A 13,210-nucleotide genomic window follows, 5' to 3' on the forward strand; every position below is an offset into this window, starting at 1 on the left:
AAACAAATATTGTAGTAGATGCACTTAGTCAGAAAACATTTGCAGCTTTGCGAGTTATGGATGTGCAACTATTATTGAAGAAAAATGGCGCACTGTTGGCTGAGTTATGAATAAAGCCAACGCTTATAGATCGGATAATAGAGCTACAAATGAAAGATGGTAGATGTTTGGAAAAGATTTCACTGGTGGAAAAAGATGAGACCAAAGACCTTGAAGTCAAGTCTGATGGATGTTTGTATTATCGAAGAAGAATTTGCATTCCTCATAATGATGAGTTGAAGAAAGATATTCTTTCTGAGGCACATTATAGTTCACTGACTACGCATCTAGGCGAGAGCAAGATGTATGAGGATGTAAAAAGTCGATTTAGGTGGCCGGGTATGAAAATAGTCATTTTTGAGTTTGTTGCTACATGTCTGATGTGTAATCAAGTGCCTTCGGGATTATTACAACCCATTTCTATTCCAGAGTGGAAGTTGGAGAGAGTCACTATGGATTTTATTATAGGGCTACCTTTGACATCAAATAAGAAAGATTTCATTTGGGTGATAGTTGACCGGTTAACTAAATCGACACATTTAATTCCAGTGCGAATGGACTATGCATTGGATAAATATGCAGAGTTGTATATTAAGTAGATAGTTCAGCTACATGGAGTTCCAGTATCAATCATATTGAACAGGGATCCAAGGTTCACTTCAAGATTTTGGAATTCTTTAGATAAAGCTTTGGGTACTCGATTAAATTTCAATACGATATTTCATCCACAAACAAATGGTCAGTTAGAGCGCACTATTCAGATATTGGAAGATATGCTGAGAGCAAGCGTGATTGAGTTCAAGGGGTCATGGGAAAAGTATTTGCCTTCAGCAGAATTTACCTATAACAACAATTATCAATGGAGCATCAAGATGGATCCGTATGAAGCTTTATATGGGAGAAAAGGTCAAACACTATTAAATTGGTATGAGTTAAAATATCGAAATATTGTTGGACTAAATTTATTGAAAGAGGTGGAGGATAAAGTGAAGATGATTCAAGATAATCTCAAGATGGCATCTGATCGAAAAAAGTCTTATGTAAACTTGAAGCGAAAAGAGATTGAATTTCATGAAGGCGATAAAGTTTTTCTTAAAGTATCGCCTTGGAAAAAGATTTTGTGTTTTGGACGCAATGGAAAACTAAGTCCAAGATTCATTGGACCTTATGAGATCATAAAGTGTGTTGGACCGATGGCTTACCAGTTAGCATTACCTCTGGAGTTGGACAAGGTACACAATGTTTTTCATGTGTCGATGCTTAGAAAGTATCAATCAGATTCTTCACATGGCATTGCATCGGAGGAAATTGAGATCCAACCATATTTCACTTTTAAAGAAGAACCAGTACAAATATTGGCTCGAGAAATTAAAGAACAACGTAGCAAGACGATTCCTCTAGTCAAAGTGCTTTGGCAAAATCATAAAGTCGATGACGCTACTTGGGAAATAGAGGATGACATGAAGAAGTAGTATCCACACCTTTTCATATCAGGTACGTCTTAAAATTCGAGGATGAATTTTATTTAAGGGGGAGAGTTGTAATACCCCTAAATTTAGATAGTGACCAAAATAAAAATTTTGAAAGTTTAGTGACCAAAGTGTAAACTTTGGAAAGTTTAGGGACCAAAATAGTAATTTAAAAAAGTTATATTTTGGGCCTCGTAAATAAATAGTTTATCTCAATAATAATGTTTCTATGGGAATCATAATTTTAATCTGAGATGTGTAATAAAAGTTATAGAGCAAGGAAGTTGAGGAAAAATTCGATAAATTGGATCGAATAGAAAACGTAGGAAAATCTTAAGGATGTTACCTTAGAGAGAAAATATTATTTTCACATTTGTAAAGGATGGAAAATAATATAAATATTTAGATTTAGGGGTTTAATTCCATGTTTAATTTGGACAGTTGGATTAAAGTAGCAAGATTGTGATTTTTGAAAAAAGGTAAGGGCAAATCGGTAAACTAAGATCTTATTGGTCCATATTTAACTTTTGAAAGATGATAAGGGTTAGGTGTCTTGGTTTGGAAGATGATAAGGTTAAGTGTCTTGGTTTAATGGTAATTATGAAGTTTCATTAAGGGTAAATTAGTATTTTCCTAGTTTAATGAATTTAATATTCATTAAATGTAAATTTAGCATTGAAAATATCTAAGTTTCAAGCCAAAGTGTTCATCTTTCTCTCCATTTTCGTGAGCTATACCAAGGTAAGGGAAAAATATTTGTTTTCCACTTTTAAACCATTTCCTTTGGAATTCAAGTTATGTTGTGAAATAGGAAACTGATCTAATTAAGAAACACTCTCTTTTGGTACCAATTATGCTTGCTCAACTTGCTTGATTTCAAAGATACCAAATCTTAGGGTTTATGTTCATGCTATGGTTCATGAAATTGATGATGAATATTGATGTTTTTGTGGTTATAGATTCATTTTCAAGCATGAATTATGATTAAAACACATGTTCAAACTTCTTCGATATAATTCTATAAATTTCAGTCAAATGAAGAAATTATAGATCTTGGTGTTTTGATGAGAGTTGATTAGGGATTTCATTGTAGTAATGTTGTAAGGTTGATTGGAAGTTGATTTCATGCTTGAATCGAATAAAAATCAAGAAAAATCATGCAAATATAGTTTTAAAGGATAAAGTATTCAGCCATGAAGTATTTGAGTGAGAAAAATTATGGAAAATTATGTAAGTGCTGGAAATGATGTAAAAAGTATTCTACAAGCCTTATAAAAATTTGGGGACCATTCTATAATTTTTGAAAAGTTGGGGAACCAATTCAACAATTTTTAAAAAGTTGTAAATGGTTGTATAATTGTTTAATAGTTGATGTACTACAATGGAAATTATTGTTTTAGAATTGAAATGAGTGTTTAGATTTAAAATATGACCATTTTGGAAGTTTGAAAAGATTTGTGATTTAAGTGCAATATTTGCATAGTTGGGGTGCTTAAATATCATTATGGCTTTTTAAAAGCATTTGAATGGTAATAATTTCAATACTGGAATTTTGGTATTAAGAATCTAAGTGATAAAATGGTGAATGATCATTTTTTTGTAAATTGGAAAAGTTAGTGCCTATGTTAAAAGAAATTATTAAGTGTTAAGTATTTTGGTATAAGATGAGTTTCAAGTATAATATGAATTTTTTTGGGGATGTGTTATGTTAGTATAATACTAACATAAATATTGTTATGAATTTTTTATTATTGTACAGATCGTGATTGAATTGTGATTGAAACAAATCAAGTATAAAAGAGTCATTGTGGATTGTAGTGAGGCACATATTTTGGATATATAAAGTGTCGAGGTGAGTGCAATACATGCATGACATTGTACATAGATGTTTGATACATCATCAAGAAGACTAGTGATAAGTTGACCTTGTTTATATCAACATGATATTATGTCATTTTTATAATTTCGATATGACATTGATATGTCACATTGTGAAATTTTAAATGCATTGATCATGAATAATGTAATATTTTACCATGGATGTTATTTTTGGTATGAATTGCCCTAATGTTAAATATATGGTTATATGATACATGGATGAATGATATAAACTATATGTCCAAGTAAGTCATTGAGGGACAGGGTATAGTTGCCATGCCATAGAGTATAGCATATGTAGGTTTATATTAGCACTATAGTGTGAAAGGACACTAAGTGTATACGGTGGGCACGACCTTATGTGTAGCACTACCATGCATATATTACTCGAATACCCAGGGCCTTCATAAATTGACTTGTGGGCTATAGCTATTGGTTGGAATGGTAATATTTATATCGTATTGTTTTCATCATGGTAAAATATTGGATCTGCAAGTAACATGATTTTATAGCAATTTGATTTTTGACATTAAATTTCATGCATGATATGTATTGCACTGTTTATTATTTTAAATTGCCTCACTAAGATACTTAGCGTGTGATTATTTTGATGCATAGGTAAAAATCTAGTAGTAGAGTAAAGAGTTCGGAGCGTCATCAAGTATGAAGGAGTATATTTCCATATTAGTAAGACATCCTATGATGTGATTTTGACTTAGTTAGTGGCATGTACTTATAAATGACCTACCTGCTCTGTTTAATAATTTTAGAACTTGGTTGTAATGACTAAACTAAATTGTTTACTTTATTTCAGTATGGATAGTATAATTACATACTAATATATGTTTTAAATAGTATGTGATAGTTAATATGATATGATATTTTTATATTATCAGTTATCATTTTGAGAGAATAAATTTTAAATCAGTTTTGAATGGGAAATTATTTTAAAGAAATTCCTGTGACATTTATAATATGTATATGTATAATTATACGGGTTTTAGGTGCTACAGTTAGGGTGTCTGATCAACCTAATTTAAAATTATCGGTGGTGGCTCCAATACACGTTAATTCAAGTCGAAACCCTATTCTGGGCCCACTTGAATGATGTTTACGACAGTATAGAAAATATATCGTCTCCACAGGGATTTCTTGAAACTCTATATTCTAACTTCTTGTACTTTAAAAAGAAATAAATTGATAATGGTATGATTGTGAATAGATAAAATAAAATAAATGAGCAAGTAAATAAAAGCATAGTGATATCAAGTGAGAGAGCAAGCCGAGTTATTGGGAAGTGCGGTGTGACAACTGTTTGAATGGTCTGGGTAATTGATTGTCGAGGCAACTCGATTGCCTTGAAAACTGAAAATGATTTAATTTTCGTAGGAACTAGATTTCCTCGTTCAAAGCTTGGCAAAGCGTTCTTCAATGCCTTCTTGTTATCCCTATCCCAAAGGATTGGTCAATTGTGCATATCATGGTGATACATCCCTGCGTTAAACATGGGTGAACAACAATCGATCTTAAGCTCCTTTTAGCCATTGAAATCCAAATCTTATCCCTAAGTTAGATTAACCTTCACCAACATTCATTCAAATGAATATTATCCTCATTCTTTTCTTGAATCTAACTCTCCCGATATTAGATAAACACATAATTATGAAGATCCTCTCCCAATCACTCGAAATCAATTAAAGAACCTTGAACGAACAAACTTTGAATTCAAACTGAAATAAAAAACGTAAAAAAATCCAAGAGTTTTCACAACCACAACAAAACCCAATAACCCAAGCCAATTAAAATTAGTTCATGGCTGGGTGAAAAAAGATTATGAGATAAAGATTTCCCAACAACATGAAAATAAAAATAAAGAAGAAAATAAGAAAATTATATGCACTAGTTTCTTTCGCTCTTATGCGCATCCCTCTATTATTGTGTCTTGGTCTTCTTTTATAAGAGATGATTAGGTTTCTTTGATTCTTGTTGAACGAGTGTTTTAATTGGACTAAAAGAGCTTATAAATATCTTATAATAAAAGAGGAAATAACCTCTTTTAATAAAAGTGGAATTATACTCCTTTATCTTTATCTCCAAATACTTTGCAAATAAGACTTCTTTCCCTTCTTAATTTCTGCGTGAATATCCCATCTTTTTAGGATTTATCCCCTTATGCCATGATTATCTTCAAATGCCACATAATTTTCTTTTTGCTAGGGAAATTCCTAATATGCATAAATTAACACACACCAGCAGTATCTTTTCCACAAAAACCAACCAAAAAGCATTATCCAACTTAACTATAAAGGAAACTATGAAATTATGAATGAATGACTAATAATACAACTAGAATGAACCTAAATCTAGCAATAATTATGGGTAAAATTGTAGAAAATTTGGTACTTTTATATACTTAACACACCCCAAACTCAAACTATTGATTCTACTCAAGCATGCATGACATCTATTTTTTAACATCAATTAGACAACATTACTCTTACCTTTTCTTTACAATTGTTACCTCAAATCCTTAGTAAATTTCTACCAATCACCCTTAAACCTCAAGACAACAAGAAATTAACTCAATTCAACCTATGATACTCATGCAAGTGTGTGCTCTTAGTCAATAAGGTTCACCACCATGGGTATTTGTGGAGAATATTATAATTATCAAATTAATTAATAAGGCAAAAGATGCTACTTCAATTAATTAGCTTAACTAGATCTTCATCTTATCACAACTACCTACAAGTACTTGAGTAGTAAGATGATGTCAACAACGAAGCCCCTAACCTTTTAGATAGAGTCATCACGTAAAGACTTTCATTCACTCATGTTATATTCAGGACTATCTTTGCTACTTAGTATTCACTAAGCATACCAAATTTGCTTTAGCAACAGAGTGTTCTATAGCTAAAAGTTGTTGTGGCAATTTATTCGGCTAGATCCAGTTGGGCACCTCTAGCAATTCACATAGAACTTAAACAAAAACATACAGGATAGTTAAGTATTCACCAAAATACCCACAAGTCAACCAAACACGACATTTGGTAAACAGTTTAAGCATCGTAAGAATCATTAAGGCAATTTCAAATTATCTCTAAGTCTTAAGATTATCGGCATTAAAATGTTATCGGTAATTATTTCATCATAGGTATGTACAAAGTCTCGATAATTGTTTGTTTGTCTAGATGTTATGAAAAGAAAATGTCATGAAAAGCCTGAATGAATGATGCAAACAATACAAAACACAAAACATGAAATAATATATGTAATATGACAACACGAACAACTCCCCCAAACTCGAGATGAGCATTGTCTTCAATACATGCAAAATGAGTTAAAAAGGTTATCATCTTGACTGATGAGCATCCTTCAAGTTCTTTGTTTGATATCTCTCTTACTGGCCCACGGTGGTTGGTAGCATGTTGTTGGTGGTGCGCTCGGAATCCTCTGTCCTTAATTTCATCGCTTGGGTGAACCACACTTTTAGATTTTATGTCCATGGATTCTTGTATTATAAAATTCAAACAAAACAAAAAGATAAACAAAAAGAGTATAAAATAAATAAGAATTCAATTGAATAAAAAAAATCTAAATAAATAAAAAATAACAATGAAAAGAAAAAGAAAAAAAATTTAAAACAAATAAAAATATTGAAGAGAGCATATTCATGCTTCTCCATAAGTAACCATTTCCTTATCGCGCTCAACATGGGCACCGGTGTAGTGCTTAAATCATTGTCCATTGACTTCAAGCTCATGTCCATCGATACTAGACTGACACCATGGAAGAAAGGTTTTGCTGCCTCGAATACCCCTGAACATCTCGATTTCCATTTTCTCGAAAAAATTTAGTCGAGAATTAAAAGGTAGTTCTAATTGCCTGACAATGATTTCAATTCTAGCATGGGAGGTTGCCCAATATAAGATTTTTCGAGTTTACCTTCCTTAGTTTAATAGTCTAATGGTTCAAAATATTTACCTGATTGACTTAATATCCGGTTTGCTTCATCTTGTTTTCCATCATTCGATTCTTTAATTTCCTCTAGTTTGGCAATAAAATTGTTGTCGCAATTCTCCTCTACTTCAAGATTGAATTCGTTGGTGGCATGAATGACTTGGCATTCTTCTGGATCATCAACATGTTTAAAGTTTGGAAAAACATTCAGCTTAACTTATAGGTCATTCACTCTCATAGTGAGTTCTCCTCTTTCAACATCAATTGAGGTTCTTCCTATTACTAGGAATGGTCTTCCAAGGATAATAGGTGTGAACTCATCTACTTTATAATCTAGGACAATGACGTCAATGATAAAATTAAATTTATCAACTTTTACCAGTATATCTTCAATTTTTCCCTCTGGTTGCACATAGGATCTACTTCCAAGTTGTAGCATAATTGTTGTAGCATAATTGTCGTAGGTTTCACCTTCCTGATACCCAATCTTCGGAATACGTATTTAGGTAAAAGATTTATACTCGCTCCAAGATTGCTTAATGCCTTTCCAACATAGTGATTTTTTATTGCACATGGTATTGTGAAGCTACTGGGACATTTTAGTTTGGATAGAATTTGGTTGTGCAACATGGTCATACATCCCTCAGTCATAACAATTATTTTAAAATATCTTATCCTCGTTCTCTTAGAGACAACGTCTTTAAGGAACTTAGCATAGTTCAGCATTTGCTTAATTGCCTCAACCAACGGCAAGTTGATATGATTGTTTGATTTACCATTGTATCTGGAATTACCGAGGCACGTGAACTTGCCTGGGCATACTTCGATTTATCAATATCGACTGATGCGATGTTGTTGGAGGAGTCTTTCTAAACATGGGTATGTTTTGTTGGTTGAGGTCTCACAGTGGGTTGTGAATGGGTTTCGAATAACTTTTATCCACTTCGGATGGTGATTACCTTACACTGCTCAAGGCCTAATCCCTTTGTAACCTCAATATCACCTGGTGATCTTGTGTTCAAATTATGGGCATGTTGTCCAACCTGTGTCTCTAAGGATTTCAAAGTTAACTCTTGGTTATGTAGTCTCATATTAGTTCTTCTAATGAAAGCGTAAATTGTTTTCATGAAAATATTATTCTCAACCATGTAAGATTCAATTTTTAACATAAAATATTTGAGAGTATTTTCAAAAGAACTAGACGGTATTGATTACTTCTGCGGTATCTGTTAACTTGGAATATTTTGTTCGAACCCTGATGCTTATGAATTCTGATTATTTTTGATTTAGGGCATTTTTCAGGTTGCTCTATGAGAAATTAGGCTTATCCCTCCAGCATGGTGTGTATGTAATGATCATCAAGTTGTTATTCCAGTTAATTTATTATATAGAAGATAGATTCTGAGTTCTATGGGCAATCAAAATAAGCATGGTTACCATTACATAATTCGTAAAAGGAATTCACTACCTTGATCTTTTATGGATTGTTTGGCCGATGCATATTCTTAACCAAGTTGGTTAAAGTAGCCAACTGTGCAGAGAAAGTGTCCGTTGAATCAAGCTCATTTATCATGGTATTCCGTCTGACTTCTCGTCTTCTTGTATTTGGAAAATAATTATCATTCTTGGTAAGACTATTTAGAATCTCTATTACTTCCTCCGGTGACTTTTCAAGGAATATGTCATTCATCGAATCATCTAGTATCATTCTAGTTGGTGTATTCTCTAAATTGTAAAACATCACCACTTGCATCCATATTGTAAATATGTTTATGGGATATTTTTGTAAAAGCTCATTGTATCACTCCCAAGCTTCATACATGGACTCATCATTTGCCTGCGGAAAATAAATTATATCGTTATGCAATTTATCAATCATATTTATAGAACTAAATCTAGTAAGGAAATCATGGTATAAGTCCATCCAGAATTCTAGAGATCCAGGTGCGATACTATTACACAATGATTTTGCCCTATCCCTAAGTGAATAGGGGAATAATTTCAGCATTAGGACATCCTCATGGAATCCTTGTTGCTATAATGAATTGTAAATTTCAAGGAATTATTTGAGATGTTGTTTGGCATCTTCTGTTGATGATCTACCAAATTGACCAAGTATGTTGATCATGTTGAACATTACTAGTTTTAATTCGAAGTAGGCGACTTCTATTTCAGGTGTGACAACTCCTGGATTGAGACCGTTGAGATCTTCTTTTAAGTAGTCTCTAATCGACCTGCTCCTTACTTGAACAGGTTGGTTTATTAAAGCTCGTCCTCCCCTTGCTTTGTCTATTTGGTTGCCAATAACATTAGGGTTTCTAATTAGATCAACGAGTTGGTCTCCCATTGTTTCTCATTGCATTTTCGTTCTTCTATGAAAAGCTCACTAGATTTCGGGTTCAAATGGATATTATAGTGATGTTGGTCTCGACCTAGTCATACACAGATGGAAAACCACAAATTATAAGCCCCTTAAATCCAAAAAGAAAGAAAAACCAAAATAATAAATTATACTAATAATTAAGGTGCAAGAAATAAAAAATCAAATTCGCTATTGTCAATCCCTAGCAATGGGACCAAAAACTTGTTGCGTGATTTAAGTGCTTTACAATTGGTGCAAGTGTACACGTCGCAACTTGTAATATAGAAAAAATATTGTCTCTGCAGGGATTAGTGAAACTCTATATTCTAACTTCTTGCATTGTAAAAAGAAATAAATTGGTAACAATAGGAGTGTGAATAAACAAATAAAAAAATGAGCATGTAAATAAAATTATAATTATATCAAGTAAAAGAGTAGGTCAGGTTATCAGGAAGTGTCGTGTGACAAGGGTTTGGATAGTTTGAGTAATTGATTGTCAAGGCAACTCGATTTCCTTGACAACTAAAAATGATTCAATTGCCATAGGAACCAAGTTTCCTCCTTCAAAGGTTGACAAAACGTTCTTCAATGCCTTCTTGTTATCCCTAACCCAAAGAACTGGTCAATTGTTCATGTCGTGGTGATACATATTTGCATTAACCATGGGTAAACAAGAACTGATCTTACGCTCCTTTTAGCCATTGAAATCTGAATCTTATCCCTAAGATGGATTAACCTTCACCAACGTTCGCTCAAATGATGATCATCCTCATTTGTTTATTGAATATAACTCTCCCGATATTAGATAAATGGATAATTCTCAATATCCTATCCTAATTCACTTGAAATTAATTAAAGAACCAAGAATGAACAAACTTTGAATTCAAATTGTAATCAGGAACTTAAACATATCCAAGAGTTTTCACAAACACAAAAAAAAACCAATAACCCAAGCCAATTAAAATTAGTTCCTGGCTAGGTTCGAAAAGATTACAAGATAAATATTTCTCAACAACATTAAAATAACAATAAAAAGAAAACAAGAATAGGATATGTGCTAGTTTTCTCTCTCTCTTGTGCACCCCCTCTTTTGTTGTGTATTGGTCTTCTTTTATATGAGAGGATTAGGTTTTTTTGATTCCTGTTGAAGGAGAGTTTTAATTGGACTAAAAGAGCTAATAAATCTCTTCTAATAAAAGAGGAAATAATCTCTTTTAATAAAAGAGGAATTAAATCTCTTTTATATTTATTTTTAAAACATTTGCAAATAAGAGTTATTCTCTTCGTTAATTTATGCGTGAATATCCCAACATTTTAGGATTTATCCCTTTGTTCAATGATTATCTTCAAATGCCATGGAATTTTATACTTGCTAGGGAAATTCCTAATCTGCACAAATTAACACACACCAGTAGTATGTTTTCCACAAAAACCAACCCAATGAAATATCAAACTTAAGTGTGAAGGAAACTATGAAATCATGCATGAATAACTAATAAGTAGCTAGATCAAACCTAAATCTAGTAATAATTATGGGTAAAAGGATAGAAAATTTATTACTTTTATAAGTTTATAAACTATAGAGATCTCAATCATACAAGTCCAAAAGATAATTTCTCACTCCCTCATATTGACACCCTGAATGAAAATACAACTGTGCACGCTTTTTTCTCCTTCATGGATGGCTTTTTAGGGAACAACCAAATCATGATGGATAATAAAGTTACAGAGAAGACAACATTTGTGACAACTTTGGGCACAATTTTCTATAAGGTGATACCATTCATATTAAATAATGCAGGGGCACAACATATCAACGAACCATGGTTACCTTGTTCCATGATATGAAGCAAAAAGAAATAGAGATATACGTGGATGATATAATTGTCAAATCATAAACCAAAGAAGAACATATCGAAGTTCTGAGAAAATTGTTTATGTAATACCACAAATTTTGGCTAGTGACTAAAATGTAATATTTGAAAGTTTACTGGCCAAAGTATAAAAGTAAGAAAAGTTCAGGGACCTAAGAGGTAATTTTCCCAAAAATATTTTTTATTCCATAAATGGATAGTTTATTATTAAAAGTGGGTTTTTTTTGAAATTATATTCTTGATCCAAAATTTATGTTGAAAACTAGAAAGAGGTAAAGTCTGGAAAGAAATCAGTAAATCAAATCGAATAGAAATTTCGAGAAAATTTGAAGGATGATATGTTAGTCTTAAAAATATTTTTTCCTTATTTTAAAAAGATGGAAAATAATATAAACCATTTTATTTGAGGATTTAATTCCATGTTAATTTTGGATAGTTGGATTAAAATGGCAAGATTATAATATTTGGGAAATTACAAGGGCAAAACGGTAAAAAAAATGAAATAATTTGTTCATCTTTGAAATTTGGAAGATGATAAGGTTGAGGTGTTTTGGTTTTATGGTAAATATGAAGCTTCATTAAGGGTAATTTGGTCTTTTCTCAATTAAAGGAATAAAATATTCATTTAAGCTAAATTAAAGGTAAATTAACATGAAATTTACCTCACATTTGATGAAACCTGTTCGTATTTTTCCTTCCCAAGCCGTGAGTTCCTCCTAAAGGTGACAGAAAATTTCTTTTCAATTTTTGAGCAATTTTCTTTTTGATTTTGAGTTATGCCGTGAAATATAAAATTGTTCTACGTGAAAAATACTATTTTTTGGTACCATTTATGCTTGTTAATCTTACTTTATTTCAAAGATCCCAAATTATAGGGTTTGTGTTCACATTAGGGTTTATGAAATTGATGATGAATCTTGATGTTTTTGAGGTTGTAGATTCATGTTCAAGCTTGTTTCATGATTAAAACATGTTCAATCTTCCTATAAATTGTTCTTTAAGATTTAGCCAAATCATAGAGTTATGGAACTTTGTGTTTTTATGAAATTTTAATAGGGCTTTGATTGTAGATATTTTGTAAGGTTGGATGAAAGTTGATTTCATGCTTGAATCAAATCAAAATCGAACAAAATCATGAAAACCCTAATTTTATAACTTTAAATGATTCAGTCATGGCTTGTTTTGATCAAAACAATTATGGAAAAATATATAAGGTTTGGAAATGATATAGGAAGTATTATACAAGCCTTATAAAAATTTTGGGATCATTTGGTAATTTATTAAAAGTTAGGGGACTAATTTGGTAATTTTGGAAATATTGTTGTTGGATGTGTAATTGTGATAGATGGAAATTTCCGTTTGGTAATTGAAATGAGTGTTAGAATGTGAAATTTGATCATTTTGGAAGTTTGGAAAGTTTAGTGATTTTTATGCCTTATTCGAATAGTTTGGGGTATTTATTTGTAATTATGCCTTTGTAAATGTTCTTGGTTGGTAATAATTTCAATGCTGGAATTTTGGTATTGAAAGTTTAAGTGGTAAAATGGTGAAAGACCATTTTATATAAGTTGGAAAAGTTTGTGCAAAAAGTAAAAGAATTACTAAGTGTTGAAATATTTTGATAGTGA

At 31.8% G+C, this 13,210-nt stretch overlaps 1 non-coding gene across 1 annotated transcript; it reads left to right on the forward strand.

Annotated features, from left to right (window-relative positions):
- The first annotated feature begins 9,110 nt into the window (after nucleotides 1-9,110).
- LOC120143702 lies at nucleotides 9,111-9,216 on the forward strand. The gene has a single exon (XR_005517971.1). It is a non-coding gene; the product is annotated as a small nucleolar RNA R71 (small nucleolar RNA).
- Nucleotides 9,217-13,210: the final 3,994 nt, after the last annotated feature.

This window comes from Hibiscus syriacus, unplaced genomic scaffold (genome assembly GCF_006381635.1).
Source record: "Hibiscus syriacus cultivar Baekdansim isolate YM2019G1 unplaced genomic scaffold, ASM638163v2 tig00002237_pilon, whole genome shotgun sequence".
NCBI classification, from domain to species: domain Eukaryota; kingdom Viridiplantae; phylum Streptophyta; class Magnoliopsida; order Malvales; family Malvaceae; genus Hibiscus; species Hibiscus syriacus.